The sequence below is a fragment of the Ciconia boyciana genome, chromosome 8 (genome assembly GCF_034638445.1).
Source record: "Ciconia boyciana chromosome 8, ASM3463844v1, whole genome shotgun sequence".
Lineage (NCBI taxonomy): Eukaryota > Metazoa > Chordata > Aves > Ciconiiformes > Ciconiidae > Ciconia > Ciconia boyciana.
The window spans coordinates 38,440,928-38,462,266 of NC_132941.1; positions in this window are offsets into that span (position 1 = coordinate 38,440,928).

Genomic DNA, 21,339 nt, shown 5'->3' on the forward strand with positions numbered 1-21,339 from the left:
TGTACTTATTTTACTCTGCAGCAGCTATTTTTAAATAGGTCACTCTGCAGAAAGTTTCTGTGAGCATCTGTTTTCATGCAGCTTTTAAATATTTACTTGAACGAACAGTATTAGGTTTAATACAATTATACACATTTCCACATTGGTTTTCTTTTCAAAAGAGCAAATAACATGAGAGAAAACAACAGAACCCTGAAATACAGACACAGTCAGTAATTTTGCGTAGATGTTTAGTTGATGTTTATGCTTTTGAGATTTATGACTTCTGCATTATCTCTTATTTCCTATTACTGCTGTGCGTGCAACTTGCAGGGTATGTGCTATGCTTTATCACTGCCATATGGGTCTGAGTTCAATGAATTAATCTGTAAGGTTTCCAATCAAAGCATTGGTGTTGGGAGTAACAGGGAAGATTCAGTTATAGATTTTTAAGTATCTCCCACATCGCACTAATTCACATAACCTTTATTTACCACAGAGTGCCCTGCATGTAGAAGTGAAATGCTTGGTGGGGAAAAAGCATTTACTAGTCCACAGAAAAATACATGTCATTAGAGATGCATTTGTAATGGAATTTGACTTAATGGAGCTGGAGGCCTACAGACACTGTGTTAATGCTTTACAGCAATAAGGTTGTAGCAAGCTTTTAGCACAATATAATGATTCACCAGGCTAAAATTATACACTGAGCAGCACTTGGTTGAACCAGCACATTATGGTTTTGGTACATACTCACACAACTTGGCAAAACACAGCTCCTTCAAATTGCAAACATCATTTATAATAATTGTCAGTATCTTCCAATTGTGCTGGCACTAGAAGCTCCGGAAGAAAAAGGAGTTAAACTATTCACACACCATCATTGTGCAACTAGTTTTATGGCTCCTTTCACGAAGCTTAATATTAAAACCACAGATACTGTTGTTTATGAGTAATTCATAACGAATAAAAGCTAAGTATAATGTTGTTTTCAGTAAGACACCATTTACATACTAGGTTCTTATCAGCTCTGCACAAAATCCTTTTAGATGACCTTGTGGAATGCCTTTGTGGAGCAATGAACACCAAAAATTATCGTAAGGATTTTTGTCAGAGTTTACTTTGCATTAGGTAGAAATTTTCATTAAATGCAGTACATAAAATTATCAGAAGTGTTTCTATGACATCCCTTAATAAAAGTATAACATATAAGATGTTCTTGCACTTTTTTTTCTTTTGCACCTACGGGCTTTTCCAGAGCTGATAAGAATAACTCTTTGTTATATTTCAATGTGAATTTTAATATGTATGGAAAACAACAAACTGACAGCTACTGTGAATAAAGCAGTATGTTTATCTAAATGATAGACATGGCACAGGCATCCTGAGGACAACTTTCCCTCACACATGCTACCCTCCTGCTGGTCTGAAATTTTGAAAGTGTATCCTAGTCTATGCAGAATTACTCCTTGGCCTCTCTGCTAAGACTATGAAAAAAGGTCTTCTCCTTCTGTTCTTTATGATAGGGATACCTTTCCACCCACAGATGACTGGATTCATCACTCCTCAACCCAGTTTGCTCAGACAGAAAAGGCGGATAGAAATGCGTATCAGATGACAAATAGGCTTTCCAACATGGGATGTAAAACCGCCTCACTGCAAAACAATATAATATTTTCTTTTGGTTTTGTGCAAAATGGCAGCCAGACAGTTTTTGTATTTCAAAATAGCTGTATGAATTTGAATCAATCTAAATTTCTTAGTTTCTTCTTTTAATATGCCAAGTAATAACGTCTAATTCATCAGGCTGACATGAAGGAAAAATATGCTTCATACTACAGCCGTTCTACTAGGCATCCAAAAATCAGATATCAATAACAGCAAACGGAGATATTTTACGTTCATATGTTTCCAAGTAAAACATCCCTGCAGTGACAGTTAACAAGTGAGAAAGGGAGCTGTAAAAGCAAATCAATAATCTGTTAAAATTATTACACATATCTGTGAATTACATGGGTGTAACTGGAAGTAGCTAGAGAAAATTGATGAGGATTAAAAACCAATTGGAATGTTAGGAAAGAATTGGAAATATCCATGTTCGTTATCTACATTTCCGTACTACAATCTTACTGCACCAAAAGTTACATCTAGATGAACATGTGCAGAGACAGTACTGAATGCTTAGGCAAGTTAGGGATTTGAGATACATCATTAAATCCCGATATTATTTTATCACAAGTGGTGGCAGATGATGACCAAAAAAAGAAACTCTGAGGAAAGATCCCTGAAGATGGTTGGTTATCAGACACATATTGAATGGGCAAATTTTAAGGAATACTAAATTTTTTGGCAGGCCTTGCAGTATTAACCTTGTCAAAAGGCATTTTTATGTGAGATGCTCAGTTGCTAGCATATTTATTAATAAAACTTGTAGAATATTTCTTTGCTAGCTTAAGACAAAAAAAATCTCATCTAGACACAAAATGAAACTGGGACAGATTGTTTCTAGTCCTCTGGAAATTTGTAAATGGGAGCAAAACAGGAAGAAAGCCACAGCAGACCTCTTGTAGCTTACAGAGAGACTTCTACTCACAATTCTTTTACAGTTTTGCAGTACAACTTTAATCAAGCCTCCTGGGCCAAAACATGTAGAGGTCTCTGAATTTAAGTGACAAGAAGTAAAGGTGTTGGTTCATTTTGGAAACCAAATTTCAGAGAGGTGAATACCTGGGGCAGTCACCAAGGCTGCAGTTCCACAGCAGACCAAGCCTGCCTGACTGCTGGCCCCTCCAGTCCAGCCTCTGCACCCGCTTGCTTCTGGCCATATATTTTGGGCCTTCCTGTCACATCGATTCCCACCACCAATCGCATTTCTCACCAAGCCATTTCAACGTGCAAAGTCAATAGGAAGCTCATCAAACTACCAAAAGCAAATAGCTTTCTCACAATATTTAGTGACGACAACGAATGCTGAACAGATGGCAATAAGGACTGGAATTGCTTCTGAGGATTTTCTCTCCCCTGCCTGCCCCGTAGCAACGGGGACCAGAGGAAAGAGGCAGAATTTGTGCTTACTTTCAGAAGCAGCTCTAACTGGAGGCTTGCCAGGTGTGAAGGCAACCTAGGAGCGAAGGTTCCTCCTTTGGCATTACCCAGAATATGAACTGTAAAAACCTGCTTTTACCAGTCTGCTTTTGCCAATTTTATTTCCCAAGTCGGCAACCAAGAGCAACTCAATGAATGTTTAGCAATATCTACCATTCGTTACTCATTACAAAATATCAAAATATGTATTGTAGCAATACATTTTAAAGAACCAAAATACTCTCATACCAAAAAGAAAAAGCACTTTTCCTTGATATGTTGCAAGAGAAAAGCATGTGTTTTTTAGCTTTACTATTGAAACACTTAGACTAACAAAGCAAAGTGATTGAGTTTGTACTCTATATGCTAAAGGCACAGAGTATCAGTTTTGCTTTGGAAGACTAGAGAAAGAACAACACTTGAGGACAAACAACCACCATTCTAGAAACAAACCCCACATTTCTGGAAGAAGAGTTTACCAAGTCAGATAGGAATAATAATTTAAAAAATGAAAGTTCCTTTAATGCAAATATGATTAGCTCTGTTCTTGTCTACCCTAGCTCAAATTCTGGATGCAGATTTTTTTTTCTCTATACCATTTGGAGAATTCATTGATCCTTTGCGTTGCTACGTGTAGCAGAGAAAAAGATTTCATATCTTCAACTTCGTATCTGCGTGACAGAAATCTTACAATCACAGACCGCTAACAGCACCACAGTACGATAGTCCTGAAAAGGCAAATAAGATCAGCTTCCAAGGCACTTCTTATCTTTCCCTGCTCTGTGACTTTTTATAGTCCCTAGCCTGCAACATTGCTGCACTTCTTTCCACAGACCAGCTGTGACTGAAAGATAGGTCTGTAGCCTGTCCTCCCTTACAACAAGCAAAGGCCTACAGGGAAAAAGCAAGTCAACAAAAAGCTGATGTTTATTTCAAGTGCTCAAACTGTGTATAGTCCTATAGGATTCACTTATTGCTAGATACTTGTACAATTGTTATTATGTTCATCTCAAGTAATATTTCTGAGTGACTATGGGAATATGAGTTACTTTTTGGTAGCTATTGCATCTCACGCTTTTCTCCACCTATATTGTGATCACCATCAGCATTTCACATGTAAAACCACTAAAGTACAATTAATTAATCCAAAAGAGATTATGGCAAGCACTATGCAGTTTTTAAAATAACGAAATGATATGTGTGTGTGTGTATATACACACACACACACACACACAAATCAATATCCATACAATTTTAACAAAACCAGCCAGACTAACACCAACCCATCACGCAAAATAATGCATCGTCCCGATTCAATGGCCTGGTCAACCTCTGGTTAAATAGTAAAGCCGGGATCAAGACAATACTAGCTGATGGTATGTGGATGGAGACACTACTTTATAGTTTGTAGCAGTGTTATTTTCAATTATTATTCTACCACAAGAATATATATTAAGGAAGTACAAAGAACTGAAATATTGCACATTTTGCTTAACGCACTGAACATAGTACTTTAACAATAGCGCTTCCCAGTCAAAGTCCTTTCTAACTCTCAGATCCCATACCAGTAAGTTGTCACAGCACTCTTACTATCAGTTAAGATAAACTAGCCATTTTCATATTATTTTGGATAAATCTAATATCCCAGTTCAGAATAGTACATGTCTAAACTCAATGGATGCCAATCCTTTAGATGAGTTTGTGAATTGAGACCTAAGTGAGAGAATTAATGTATTCATGTCACCTCGTGTTTTCTAAAGTACAAAGTATTTCAGCAATTACTTCTTTCCTTTTGATTTCTTCAGCAGGTTATGAAGAATGCAAAAGCAACAAAATTGCTGAGAGTGACCAAGAAAAATAGTATTATGCATATGTCACAAAAAAACCCAAAACCAAACAACCCAAAACCATCTTGGTGGGCCAAATAAAACAGTTAATCTAAAAATAAATTAAAAATCTGTTTATGAGCTAGTCATTTTTACCTTTAAACATCATCATTACTACAGCACAGAGAGAGTAAGGTTTACAGCTGATTTAGCAAACTGAAAACTCATAACTGTCAATAAACTTTTCTGAAACAAAATATAAAGGCAATTTCCAGAAAGAATAGCATTTAAATTAATGGAGGCAAAAGGGATTGCAAGCCTCTCCAAATAAAGAATGCTTCTTTTCTAAGCTCACAAAAAAAGTGGAGAGACATTTAACTATATAATTACAAAAAAAATTATCACACAAAGAAATAAATCTAGGTCTCAACATATGGAAAGGTATATTCAGTACTGATTAAGTGTGAATTAAAGCAATGCTCCAGAAGGTCAGAGAATATGAATTTACACTCTAAAAGACAAAAGCTTATTTTTAACACCAAGCACAGAATTGCTCTCTTTACACACAATATTTTAAGTAGTAGCTCTGCCAGTTCTGCAAGCTTCTACAGGCTACCCTACCTTGAACACTTCATGAAGGACCTTCCCATAAATGTGTTGGGTAATAACACACAGTGGTATTTTTGGTTCCTAGCATGTTCATCATTATTTTCAGAGCAGTCTGATTAATAATCTACATTTTTCTGTTAACACTGAAAAATGAATTAGTACCCTAGTAAACTTCCTTAATTATGATCCTCTGCTCTCTAGAAATTGGAATTATGCTATAAAATCTCTGCACACAAGTCGTCACACATGTTATTAATGGTTCTAGTTCATTATCCTTGCATAGGAAAATGCTCATCAACAGAACAGAGACTGTGCTTAAATCACACTAGCAGCTCCATTTATAGCAGGCTGATGGCATTTAGGTGATCTTTAGCCCACAACAATCCTGCTAAATTTGTGACTTTTAACAGGATCTGTTCATGAGAGATTATCAAGTTTCTCTTGATATCAACAGAAATTCCCCTACCAACTTCTAAAGGAGATCAAATCCAGGAAAGCCAAATTCGAATCCAAGAGACAAAAGCTCAGAATAACTCGCTAATATTTCTGAATGAGATGCTTCGTTGCCGTGCTTTGTTTTATTCAGCTCTGGAAACAAGAGACCTTGTCTCCTTGGCTGACAGAGACTCCTTAAAAATACAAGTTCTAAATGATAAATTGTACTTGTCTTTATTCAGGACAGGCTTTTTCACAGCAGGCTTGTAAGGTGCTAGGAAGAAAGCTGATAGCTACTGCCTACAAATTCAATTCTAAAATAGAGTTGACACTAAATGACACAGATGAATTCTTTCTACAAATGTAACCCAAGCAGTCTGCATCCAGACAATATCTTATCTTAATGTTTTTACTAGAACTAATGCAGTCAGAGGGTCATTTATCATAATCTGTAGTCCTAAAATAAACGAACATTGGTATTTTGGGGGGTTAAAGAGTGCAGGTGAGAGTTACAAGAGGCAACAAGAGGACCTACCAGTTCACGAAACAGGTACCATGAACAGGTACAAAAAGACTCAAAGGCTTTTGCTCTTTCAAATGCCACCAGTTGAATTTGTGATAACACTTACAAGAAATGTAGCAGATTTCCTGGAAGCACATTCCTGCAACTGCTTGCAAGTATGCTTACTGTAAGCTTGGGAATAAACTCTTCAACTTGAATGAAACAACAACAAATTTTAAATGGTTACATGCATTATTTATAAATAAGGACCTGAGAAAGGATGTGGAATAGAGCAGTGTAGGCTTTGCACAGATGATGCAAATATAGAAAAGGAGTAAACCCCTGGATTCTGACATTTCAAGTTACACCCCTGTTTTGCTCTATTTTTGTGCATCTTTAGGTCTGAGATCAGCATCAGTTTTTGTTGTTAACCATTTTTGTCAAGGATACTTGGACATAATTGAGGAACGGCTGTTAAGGTGGATTGCAGACGTGCTTGTTTCACTGTTCCACTGTTGAACAGGCTGCAGTATACATTTGGAACAGGGCTGGAACAGGGCAGCTTAGCATGGCAGTTAGTATGTTGGTGCAAAAACAGCAAAAGTTGTCCTGGAAACTAACTGTATTGTACCAAGGATTTGTTGTTGTTGAAGTCTGTGTGCAAAAATCACACCAAATTTAGCATAATAGTATTGTGCATGATGTAAAGCTGAAAAATCAGTTAGCTGTAAACATTTGGTGTTTGTTCAAGCTAATTAATCCTCTAATAGCTGCAATATTCAGATGAGAAGCTCATGAGAATAGATATGTAATTAGTTTTCCAATACTCTATTTGTGCCAATTCCATAACATTCTGTTTTGTAACCAGCAAAGAGCATAGAATGGGAGATGCTAGATTACTGGAGAAAGATAAACACAGAATTTTAAATGGTGGAAGCAGGAGGAACTCACTGTATTACATACAAGGATGCTAACTGTAATGCTCAGGAAGACCCAGGAAGAAAAACAATCAATTTGTAAGCTCCTAGAGCACAATAAAGTGATGAGAAATAGCTAACATGAACTTGTCAAGAACAGATCATGTCAAACCAGTCTAACTTCCTTCTTTGACAGGATAACTAGCCTAGCGACTAGGATACAGCAGTAGGAGTGACATATCTTAACTATGCTAGAGCTATTTAGTCTGTCACAGAGGGCATTCTCAAATGGAGCCTAAGAAAGTATCCTCCACAGGGAATCAGCATAAGCAGGATCCACAATCAGCTGGAAAATCATAATGGAGCCATAGTTATCAGCGGCTTGCTACTGTGTTAGCAAGATGTCCCCAGTGGGATTATATGGGATCTACACTGTATTCTGCCCAGTCTATTCAGTATTTTATTAACATCATCAACAATAATATAAATTACACATGAGAAATATAGGAACGTTACCAAAGTGGGAGGAGATGTACTTGGGAAGACAGCAATTAAATTCAAAGTGTTCCTGGCAAACTAGAATTTAAAAATAACAGGACAAAGTTCAAATTAGACATGTGCACAACGAGCCTGGAGAACTGCTAGCAAATGCACTCAATACAAACAGAGGAACTCACTAAGCAGGAGGTGTAGTGGATCACAATATGAGCCAGTAATATAACTCAGTGTGATTGCTAAAAAATAATTTTGAGAGATTAGAAGAATGTTATATGCGAGCAGTGGTGGTAACTATTCCACTCTTTTCAATGCTGGTGTCTCTCCAGTTGGAATACAGTGCCCAGATTTGAGGTCCAAACTATAAAAACCCAGGAAGCATCCAGAGAAAAGCAAGAGAGATGAAAAATACTGGAAAATATCCTACAAGGAAAGACTCCAGTTGCTTTGTTTACATCACACACAAACAAACCATAGAATCATAGAATAGTTTGGGTGGGAAGGGACCTTTAAAGGTCACCTAATCCAACCCCACTGCAATGAGCAGGGACATCTTCAACTAGATCAGGCTGCTCAGAGCCCCATCCAACCTGACCTTGAATGTTTCCAGGGGTGGGGCATCTACCTCCTCTCTGGGCAACCTGTGCCAGTGTTTCACCACCCTCATTGTAAAAAATTTCTTCCTTATATCTAGTCTGAATCTACCCTCTTTTAGTTTAAAACCATTATCCCTTGTCCTATCGCAACAGGCCCTGCTAAAAAGTTTGTCCCCATCTTTCTTATAAGCCCCCTTTAAGTACTGGAAGGCTGCTATAAGGTCTGCCCACAGCCTTCTCTTCTCCAGGCTGAAGAACCCCAACTCTCTCAGCCTTTCTTCACAGGATAGGTGTTCCATCCCTCTGATCATTTTTGTGGCCCTCCTCTGGACCCGCTCCAACAGGTCCATGTCTTTCCTGTGCTGAGGGCTCCAGAGCTGGATGCAGTACTCCAGGTGAGGTCTCACCAGAGCAGAGTAGAGTGGCAGAATCACCTCCCTTGACCTGCTGGCCACGCTCCTTTTGATGCAGCCCGGGATATGGTTGGCCTCCTGGGCTGTGAGCGCACGCTACCAGCTCATGTCCAGTTTTTCATCCACCAGTACCCCCAAGTCCTTCTCCGCAGGGCTGCTCTCAATGCCTTCATCCCCCAGCCTGTATTGATACCAGGGGTTGCCCCGACCCAGGTGCAGGACCCTGCACTTGGCCTTCTTGAACATCATGAGGTTCACACAGGCCCACTTCTCCAGCTTGTCCACGTCCCTCTGGATGGCAGCCTGTCCCCTCAGGTGTGTCAACCACACCACTTGGCTTGGTGTCGTCTGCAAACTTGCTGAGGGTGCACTCGATCCCACTGTCTACATCACTGATGAAGATATTAAACAGTGCTTGTCCCAATACGGACCCCTGAGGGACACCACTCGTCACTGATCTCCATCTGGACATTGAGCCATTGACCGCTACCCTCTGGATGCGATCATCCGACCAATTCCTTATCCACTGAACAGTCCACCCGTCAAATCCGTATCTCTCCAATTTAGAGAGAAGGATGCTGTGGGGGACCATGTCAAAGGCTTTACAGAAGTCCAGATAGATGACATCCATTGCTTTTCCCTTGTCCACTGATGTGGTAACTCCCTCGTAGAAAGCCACAAGGTTGGTCAGGCAGGACTTGCCCTTGGTGAAGCCATGTTGGCTGTCTCAGATCACCTCCCTGTCCTCCATGTGCCTTAGCATAGCTCTAGGAGGATCTGTTCTATGATCTTCCCAGGCACAGAGGTGAGGCTGACAGGTCGGTAGTTCCCAGGGTCCTCCTTTCTACCCTTTTTAAAAATGGGTGCAATGTTTCCCTTTTTCCAGTCACCATGGACTTCACCTGACTGCCATGACTTTTCAAATGTCATGGAGAGTGGCTTGGCAACTACAAATCTTTCACTAAAACCTTTAAAGAGATACTTCAAAGCCATGTGCCAAGAATACTCTGTACCTTATCTTGGGTGGATTTTAAGTGATATCTCAGGTCACTTCCAGGCCCCATTTCTATGATGGTCTTCCTGAAATATTTCCAACAAGACAAAACAACCCCTCCACTGAAAGACTTCATTGTATAAAATAGATGTAAAAGCAGAAAGGTTTACACAACAGACTTGAAAATGATAACAACTTAATGAGATAATCCATATAATTCAGAAGTAAAAAATGAAAAACCTACTTAATCTGTACCTAATCTAAAATTAAACTATATTACGTTCTTCTCAAAAGCAGCATACACCATGAAAAGATAATGCAGGGGAAAAAAAAAAAAATCAGAGAACTACTACCCTTGATTTTAAAGAGAGCAATCACTCCTAGTGTCCCTATATGCTACAGTAATCAGAGAAATGAAAAAAATGAGGAAAGAATTCTACTCTTAATTCAGATTTAACATCCAGTAACTGGGGAAAAATGCCTTTTTCAGTTGCAGAAAAAATAAAAATAGTAATAATACCTGTCTTCCAAATCAGCTAAGATGTATTTAGTATCACATAATGATGACAAAGAAGGACTTAAGGAGATGCAGAAAAAAATATTTAAAAATATTTTGGCACTCTGGCACTGATCTCAGTGGATGGAATTGCATTAGACTTGTTACATGCAGACTAATCAGGCTTTCCACAGGAGATCACATGCCTACATTATCTATAAGAAATTGCAACTCACTTGCATAGGGTTATGATTAATTATGAATAAGCTTTAAAAATCCTTTTTTTAAAATGAAATCTCTTTTCAGTTCAGTGAAAGCTAAGAGGCGCTTGAAATGACTTTACTTGTACAAACTATACATTACCTCTACTGGAAATCTGCATGAAAAAGAGTTCTCCCACAAGTACCTACAAAGGAGTGATGGAAGGTCAAACAAAGAGTGACAGTATTGCTATGGGTTTCTTTGTGGGTTTTGTACCAATAAATGAGTTGAGTGGGTCACAGGACTGGATGTCGTGGGAGCTGGATTGTTTACCTGGCTTTGCGATTAACTCAGAATGGCATCAGACAAAAAGCAGAGAACCCATTTTCTTATTTGAAAAATAAAGTTAGTGGTACTGCTTATGTTTTTGGAATCCTTCTCAGTCTATGAAGGAAGAGTACTAAATTATTGTTATCCTGAGAGGAAAAGAGCACTCCTGAGTCTTTGCACCCGATTTTAAGTAACTCATTCAACGTCCTGTAGCCAGCGAACCTAGCTGCTCAGAAATAATCTAATGAAGTCCAGCTCCCCACAGTAAAGATTAATTGGTTGTTGTTTGTAGCATGCTTTAGAGTCCTTAGACAAAAGATGTCTCACAAATGGTTAACACTGATTTCAAAACCAAAAGGGTTTACACAAAGCCTTAGTTTCAGCACATAAGAAAAAAGGTGAATGTACACAAACAGAAGGATTGGTCAAGTACCTGAGGATATGACAGAGGCGTGGGATAAAAGTAGCCTATATCTGTGCGAGCAGGGCAGAACAGGCAGTGTCTCTTAGCCAGTTGGGTATATGGGAGCTGCCACCTGGAATCTGCAAAGCAAAAATGTTAGAAAAACATGATGCCTGGCCTACTCTGGTAGGTGTGGTAGTGACCTACTTCGTCACTCTGTGGGCACAATGGTAGATTAGAATCCTTCTAGGGGTCTCAGACTGGACTTTCCATGAATTACCAAGCCAGACTGCTGACAGAGAGCAAATTTCTCTGTGGCCTTCCATGGAGACATATTCCCAGTGCCTGAGTGAGAATCAGACTGCAGGTTTGTGGCAGACAAGAGCATGAGACATGGCTCCAATGTCATCTATTTACATACATTGCCTTGTATGGCACTGAGCCTAATTTTCAGCCAATGTAATGGTTTTAATGGAATCAACAATTAATTCATCTGAGAATCTCACACATTGCCACCTTCTTGGACCTAAAAGTTAAAATAAAATGTCATTTCTAATGGTGACTTTGAAGTTTACTCTTATGAAAGTTGGCATTTAGATATGCTTTAGGCCCTGATACTTTCCAGGGACTACAGCAGTGGCCAGAACTACATTACATAGTAGGTACACCAGCTCATGCATTAATAAATCAGTCAGGTGATGCATTTTTGGTGGCCAGCTCATCATGGCCACCAAAATTAGCTAATCAGGTTAAATTTCCGCTAAATACCAATGCTGGCTTTCGAAGCAGTGTGATCAGAACACACATACCACTGTCATAAACCTGATGCTAAAATACCAAGCATAAACCAACACATGGACTTATGAAAATAAATGCCTAAAATAATCAGGTGGGAGAGAAATTACATTTCTCACCTCTGTTCCTGATCAGTTCAACTTTTATTTGCTCACGTCACACTTATGCATGTCTTTCTCCTGAAGCATAGATGAACATATGACAAAGAGTAGATATTATGCTTTGCTAAACAAGCTCAGTGACAGCTACCGGGGTGCCTGTTCACCTCTGAACTTCACCATGTTACTGCCAGATTGAGGCTGATTCTCTTGAGCAAAGTAGAAAACTGAAGAAAGGAAGGGCAGAAGGTACTCCTCGGTACCCAAGTGCTCATCATGCCTGACTTGCACCTCCCACATCATCAGTGGCAGGGAAAATATGTCCAAAAAGAAAAGAAGGTAAAAGAAAAAGAAACAAAGCAAAACCAAAAACAAAACAAAAAAAACCCAAGATATTACCTTGCACAGTGGGAAACCTAAATGCAAAGAACTGCTAACAGATGCTGGCGATTGATGCACGAAATACTTGCTACAATAATTTTCAGCACCCACTAGTGATTTTTCTTTTTTTCTTCCCCCCCCCCCCCCCTTTTTTTTTTCCCCTGTGTCTCTCTGCAGTGATGACTGTCTCATTTCTGTAATTATCAAGGGTGTCTTTCTTGGTCGTGTTTTCCTCATCACAGCAAGCGTGTAGTGCTAATGAGAAGTTTTTCCAAGAAATAGAAATATATGCTGACAGTTTTTCAAACTGTAAACTAGAATGAAGACATTTCTGTTGTGAGAAAGTCTCAGCATCAAATCATACACTACCCTGTCACCCACTGGTTATGAGAAAAGGAAGGTAAAAAGATGCAGAGTTGCTTGAAGGAAAGGCAACTGGTTTTCATTTGGGTTTTTTGGAAGATAACTTTTCTAAATTATTTCTTACAATTTGTCAATAAAATCTCCCAGCTGTTTATAGTAGCCTGTGACAGTATCCATTATACTTTTAAACATTAGAAGAAAAACTTTCATTAAACTAATTTAAAGGCAAGATGTTGATTCAAACAGAAGACATTGTCCAATAAGTAGGAATCAGTAACTTCTCAATACCCTGAATCAGCTACACATTATCAATGATGCTACACTACATGATGCAGGTCTCATGAGCTGCAGACTGTGCTCAGCACAGCATCGGTTTCCAATGTTTTTCCCATACTTTTATCCAGCCTAATGAGGGGTGTAATATGGTGGGACACAAAGTTTCTAATTCTCTCTGGTTTTTCACTCCACGTGATGTTTCACGCCCAAAGCACTAGAGCACAACCTAACACTCACTGTTTGAAATAAATACATAAACAGATAGATAAAAGCACCACAATACAGTGTGGGATACTAAAACAATGCAAAGAAGGAGATGCAGGCTAAGCTTTAGTGAAGAAAACTCCATCCAGAAATATAAAGTGTAAGAGGCAGGGGATGCTTCTACCAGAATTAGGTGACAAACGAATGCCAAAGCACACACATGCAAAATATGCTTAAGCAAATGCTCAAAAAAGGAAGGATGTGACCAACAAAATGAACCCCTTAGTATTTTGAAGCCAAGTGCCTTATATTTTCTTTTACCACCTTATCCTGATATATGAGAATGGTGCTCTTTCTTCTGTACATAGCACACAGCCATAAGATAAGAATCCACTGGCTGAGGCTTTCCTGGTGCATTTTCTGTAGAATGCTGTGGAACGGTGACCAAGTTGTGGCTTTTTTTTTTAATCTCATTTGTCACAGCAAGCTTTATTTATTCATTCAAGTCAATCTTCCACAGAGTGGCCTTTTGCATCTACCAGGAAAACAACATGTCACTGAGAAAAACAACAACATCGTGATTCATGCTAGAAACAGAGTTCACTGTCTGCTGGCCCTCAGCCCAGATCCTGAAGTGTCCATGCTTATTTTGTAAGCCAGCATTACCATAATAGCAACATTTTATTAGCAGAGAATTTCAAACTCTTAATGTATGTCCGGCTTTTCATGGCTACATAATGTGTGCAAAGTCCAAGTTTTTTCTTCAGTTCCTTTTCACTTCAATCCAATCAAACACATCCTGGCTGCAACACCAGCCCCTCTTCTTTCCAGAAGTATTCTGGCATCCTCTTTCATATTGCCTTTTTTCTTGGAAAAAAGCCTGCTTCTCAAACCTGTTCACCTTCTTCCACATTATCACTTTCAAACACATTTTATAACAATTCTCATATTGTGACTGTATGAACCATTTTGAGATCAAAGAGTTTGGAGTTGCCTGTAAACAAGAAAAATGCTGAAGATTTATGTGAGAAATTTTTCGGTGCTTTCCAGACTGGATTTTTTCACTTGTGCTGCTGGGTTTTTCCTCTCAGAATTAAGGATAGTTGCTTTTTTCCACAGCTTCTGCTTTGGTCACATGTGGTGACTGCCTAAGGCCTCACACCCTTTGGAGGATCCTCATTCTATTCTGGGACACGCACTGGGGGACATGAGAAAACACAAGACTGCAGCAACAGATAATAGCTGAAAGCATCAGCTCATACACTGATTGCTCTCATTCAACAGTAAAGCTATAGAGAACCATCTGAACATAAATATAGCAAAACACAACCCCCACAATAAGACAAAACAAAAAAACCCCCCTACATTTTAACACAACTTTTCAACCAGAGAGTGTTTAGTAAGAGACAAAGGATGGTTCATCATTAATGCAAATATAAAGTAATTCACCAGTGATGACACTTGTTTTTAGAGGAAATCAATGTTCCAGTGTGATCTGAGTATAAATATTTGTGCTAAGAAAGATGATCAAAAATGGAGATAGGGTCCAGGAATGGAGATAGGCCACTGAAAATTTGGCTCAAAACTTGCAAATGTTGAGCCCATGCCAAGCAGTCTGCTTCACCAAGGAAATCCCCACTGAATAGCCTATTTCCTGAAAAGTGTACAGCAATTCTACAGCCAGAAGCTCCCCTTCTGACTTGCAAACAGAAATGCTTTTAAGCAAAAAAAGCAGTGGACTTAGTACAAGTAATTTAAGCCCCGTATTCAGCATCATAAAGAGTTCTACAGAATGAAACAGTAAGGCATAGTACAGCCTTGCCAATTAGTTGCCCATTTCCAGTTTTGTGTACTGAAATAAAAGTGTTCATTAGGACATGGATGGAGATGAAACTTGAATTAAGAAATGGAAAAATATATATTCCATCCTCCACTTCTCCAAGAACACATCAGAAAAATAAGAAAAGTCAATGCCACTATAGCCACGTGAATATCAAACCAGAGACAAGGGAGCTAACACACAGCTCACAAAAGAATCTACAGCAGAACCAGAAAATGGACTTGGTCCCAACTTCAGACACTCCCAAGATTACATTGTTTTAATCAGATTTATAGTACTGATATATAGCTAAACTGTCATTGTGCGTATATGCTTCACTGTATGCTCTATAATTATTATGGGTAGCAAAACATTGCATTTCTTTGTAAAGGACCAACGTTCTGCTATGATCTGTTAGAACACTTGGAGAACAGGGGATTGTAGTCTTTGTAGCACTGACAATATGGGCAAAACTCTGCCATCGATAGCACACAGCTGTTCCCTACTCAGGTTGCCAAAACATTTATTGCCATCCTGAAAGCTCTCTACAAATAGCATCTGTCTAGTTATTATTTGTAGCATGGCCATGCTTGGCTCATACCTGATGGGCCCTGGCAGAGATGGGAGCATGCAGGTTGTGGCCTAAGGTCCTCATCTTTATTTTACATTATGTCCTTCTGAGAAGTATTCTCACTGTAATAAAGCCATTTAATGCCATCTACATCAATATGACAAGAATGCCTTCAACAAATTGCAGAAAAAGCTATGAGAATTACTTAATCCACAGTGTCTTTGCTTAACAACAAAAGAAAAGAGTTCACAGTGAAACCAGTATGGAAGAAAACATTTTATTTCAGTCTGTGTCTCTCCATGCTTTTTAAAAATTGAGTATGTAATTGAACAGGTGTCACAGGTAGGAACAAGGGTTGGGAGTCTAAGAGCAGCTTTTTGCATGAAATGAGAGCTATAGATAAAGACTGAGGTTAAAATACAACATGCCAGGGTCACTTTCCAAAGCACCATCAAAAGCAGTAGGATCACTCCATCTTCTTACATGCATATAAAATAACTGTTGAAGTGAGTTTTGTCCAGTACGTTTTGTCTATTTTTTAAGGGTCTAAACGTCGCAGTTAGCTCTACAGACCCAAGTCCCACTCTCTGGTGTAAAGCCTTGGCACAACATTGGGCTAATGCTGCTGTACTACTTCCATATGTAAGTGAGTGCTTCTGACAGCATTGAGCTGCAGTGCATGCAGGCAGCGACTCAGAGTGGCACAGCCTAGGGTATCCGCATGATTCTCCACTGCCCAGTGAAGATGTGCTCTTAGAGACTTGTAAGGAATTATGAATTTTCACTCCCTTTGCTAGCCATTAACCTTTGAGCAGCGTACCAGGGATAGCTGAAGGGGAATTTATCTCCATTTTAAAGGAAAAACTCAAGATGGTATTAGTCATAATCTATATGTTTTCCTGATACATTTCCAGGTTTATTGTATTTTCAGAGTTTAACTGACAAACATAATCAAACCTAGTTTCCATCCTGTTGTCATGATTATCAGAAAAAAGAGGCTTTCTTTCAAATACGGAAGCTGGTTTCAAGCACAAAGTTTCTCTTTATCACCAACACTCTCTTAAACAACAAGTTGTATTGGGCAATCAAAGACAATCTTCAGAAAGCCACAAATCAGACATCATGCAGTGATATTCTGGGTCTTTTTTTAGAGTGCTTCCTCTTTCCTACTTTAAATAAAACTGAAAGGGAACACAGTTTTATTCACAATATATGAGAAATAGTTCAAAGAACTATTTCCTCAAAATCTTCACTACTTGATAAATGATTTAAAATAAAAAAATGTAAAAATTCCTGCATATTGAAAAATCATTACTATTCTTTTCACTTTTAACTATTCCAAGTTTACATTAAAAATAAAAGTTTCAACGTCAAAAAATGCTTAGTTCCTGCAATCCTTGCAAATCCCTTCCTAGAGTAATAGCAGAGTAATAGAATAATGGATTAATAATCACCTTTTCCAGGCCATGTTGCTACCTATCTCGTATCAGACCACACTGCTTGGCATTTCCTCTCTCATGACTAGCATCTTCTCCCTTTTGGCAAAAAGCACTGAAAATCCAGTAACAGTTCCCTGTTCTAGGTCAATATTTCCTCAAAGCAGTCACTACACATGGCTCTGCCAGAGGGTCCTGTAAGTCGCTGCAGCAGAGTCTCCAGTGTCTTGGAAATACCGCAGATGCAGCAGTGTGCCGGGTGCGTCTAACTTCTCCATCAGCACTACAGTGCTGACACCATTGAGGTTACTCAGTGGCCCAGCACTAAAACACAGCAAGTAGCCCCAAGAGGCAGCCAACTGAAGAGGTCTCAGCACTGTTTTCCATGACTATTCCATCTCTCAGATGCCAGTCAACCTGCTGGACTTCCAAGAACCCACACTATGACAACTTCCTACCTGGCAAGCAATATATCTTTTGCTATCCAACTGCTCACGGTCCTCAACTAAATGGAAATAAAAAACTGTTAAACTCTCTGGATTTCCCATCCTCCTCTTCTAAAGTTCCATTTTGCTAACAGCAGAATCAATGGCACTGATGAATGATAATAACAAACTAGTACCAAGCAAGAGGAGACACCAAGATAACTTTGAGCATCATAATGAAAGGCAAGTCAAAATATAGGCGCTATGCAGGTACAAAAAAATAAAATGAAATCCATATGCATATGTTGCAGCAGCCTTGGTGTTGCTAGAGATAATACTCCATCAAAACTAAACTGCAGTAGTAACATTCAGAAATGGATTCTGTTGCCAAACACTTGGAGCCAATCTTCACATATGAAAAATGGAGGAAAAAAGTGCCTCCTTCCAAAGTCAGTGACTTCCAATGACAAAAGAAGACTGTGCCTGTGTTCACAATCAGAAATATTAATCACAATCTACCCACATAAGACACATCTTCTGTTCAACAGCACTCTTACAGCTTTCTTGGGAAGTACAGTGCTTCTAATTTTAAGCCTGCAGTATATATATGGGTCTTTTATATTAGGAAAAAATCACAACTGTTTGCATTCAACAATAAACAGCACTTACACATTTAAAAACTATATTTGGGGCATTATTTTAATATCATATCATCTCAACAAGGAAGATGCAGCAGAAGACACTTCACTGCTGTATTTTCTAATACCAAGTATATATTCTCTAATGCCAAGTTCTGCAAAAATATCCCCCAAAATTCAGTGATCCCTTTGGGATTTTATTAGCTTTTTTTGTCTTTTCCTCCAAATCACTGTATACAAGCAACTGGGTGAATGGTGAAAAAAACCCATGAGAACTTTTTACCCCCACAGTGCTTTCCCACTTCTCCAAAAATAAACATATCATTATGTTTTTACACTTGCTGTAGGTTCCACTACATAAAATTTTGAATGGGATGGGGGTTTCCACTTTATATACACAGTGGTATATTGCAGTATCAGTGCTAGCAGGAAGCTGCTCTCTTTACAAAAAGGGAAGCTGGCTGCCTGTGGTTTTTTGAAGTCACAGCCTAGTTTAACCCTATATGGGCACATCCACTTTCTCCCAAAGCTGAGGCCATTCAGTATTTTCAAGTATGATATGTAGTTGCGAGAAGCAGAATAAGAAATGACAAAGTGTTGATTGCACCCATGCGTACGCCTAACTTATAATGCAGCAACTACAAAAGGTCACATCTTGCTAATGCTGAAAGTCAAGACAAACTTTGCCTGGTAACTGCACATAGATCACATTTAGGCTATGGCATTAAGAGGCTTTCTCTGATTCTCAGGCAAGATGATATATGTCCCGCTCTAGACTTATTTGTCATCCTCACGAGTAGACAGGAAAAGCAAAAGGAGATACCCTACAATGGGAAGTCAGTACCTTTGGTATTAGAGCACTTTAGGCTTTGCTGAAAAAAAGAAATCTTTACAAGGAAGCTACATAAACATAGCTGGCATCGCAGTAACATGTCTACTAACAACACAATCTAAATACAATTGTATGCTCCTACTGCATTAGGTTCTGATGGCATCTGCAGCAGAGTTTGGAAGGCCTGCCAGAAGGTCTTTGAATTATTTATATGGAAGTCATCTTCATCCTCAAAGTCATTGGAGAAACTCTCCTGAATCAGGAACACATTTACCGATTTAAAAAAAAAAAAACCCCAACCCACAACCTACAAACAAAACAACATTTTCACTTCAGTTCCAGACAAAATCTGCAGCTGTTAGCATGGAAGTGAAGCAGCATTTCTTCACTGATATTATTAACACAGAAAAACCTAGTATCGCATGAAAGTAACAGAACAGTGTACATCCAACCCAAAATTGCACTTTTCACTTTTCTTGCTTACTTCCTATATTTCCTTCTGTTTGTATAATGAAAGTCAAAGAAATCAGATTTTGCTTTGAAAATAGACAGTTACTTTGATTTAAAATAACCTATAGATTAATTGAGACCACAGGAGCCCCAGAAGTTTTTTTAAAAGTTGGTTTAAACTAAGAGATTGATCAAGCACTAACTGAAAACAAAATTCATTGATGACATTGAATCACTTTGGAAAATTCAGACTTGAAGGTACAAGTATATGAAGTCCTTAATTCCTTATGGCCATGAGGACATTATCGCTCTCATAACTGACTGTTAACCTACTTGCTGTAAAATATTATAAAATATTTCTATATTTAGTTACATACCATTTTTTGTGCAAATAAGTATTATTTTTTAGTCTGATTTTCAAGGGAAATGAGTTTTGTGTGCATATTTCACTTGTCTGTCAAGCTCCCCCAATATTTAATTTCAGTGAGTAATTCATATTTGAAAAAGGTAGAGGTCTCCGTGCTAAATAAATACCTGCTCAGAGAAGAGCTCAGGTTAGTGCCATCACTGAAGGAAAAGAGCTTCAGTTGTAACAGACCTGTGTGGCTGGTGCCAGCCAGCATGCTCACAGCTCTATTTTAATTGCATATTTAGGAAAAGAAAAATGCCTTGAAACTAAAAACACCTGCACCCAAGTCAGTGGTACTAATTACAACACAAAGTTCAGCATAGTAATGCAGCAACAGTGAACTTCCTGTAGGAAAAAAAATTGAAAAAACCCCAAGTCCTACTAAAAACCTACAAGAGTCTGTTTTGAAGTTGGTCTGTGGGGTGTCTGTGTTTATCATAACTACAATGTGTCTTGAAATAGCTCAAACCTGGATTCTCTTCAGTCCATTTTACCTTAGGTGTCAACAGAATGGTCGCCAGTTTCTCTATGTTCTTTATTTTTAAGTCACATTTAAGACAGTTTAGTAGGTATTGAACATATATAGTTAATGATTTATCCATCATTCTGATGAGATATGATTGTGCTGTCACTTTCCTTTATGCTGCCATAGTACTTGTCAAGAAGAAAAGAAGATTTATTACTCTTCTATCACCATAACTGCACTAAGGAATAAAATTCTAAATTCCAAGGCTTTTCTTAAACAGTTTTCAGCATGCAGTTTAATAACCAGTCAATTTAGCAATGTAATTATTGATATTTTACTAGATATTGCTTCTTAATGACTATTACAAAACTGCTGTCACTGGGGGACTGGGGTGGGGCTTTAACCCTTCCAACTCCTTTCCTACTGCCCTTTTCTTGGCACCTAGTATTTAAAATTCTGCCTTTCCCCCCTTTTTGTAATACCATAATTCGTGCTATTTCCTCCTTCTTATGACCCTCCCCTCTCTAAAACTAGGCATGCCAAATTTTATTCTGATACTACAATGCATTTTCAGTGGAAAATAACAGTGTGTTCTGAATAGTAATCCATTGCACCCCTCATTTTAAGGGGAAGGAGGCAAGACACATGACAAAAATCATAGAGTGAAATAGCTGGAAGTCCACCTACTGGGAAAGGCTGGATGGCAGAACCACTGTGCAATGCTGCTGTAAAGAAATGCAAAGTAAGTATTATTTCACCTTTTATGATTCTTACATAGAAGTTTCTTTTTTATTTGGACGCAGTGGTGTAGGATAATTTATAGTTAGAGATTTATATTGTTCAGAAGTCACACTGGGCAGCCTTAGACTTGAATAAAAATTAGTTCAGACATTAGA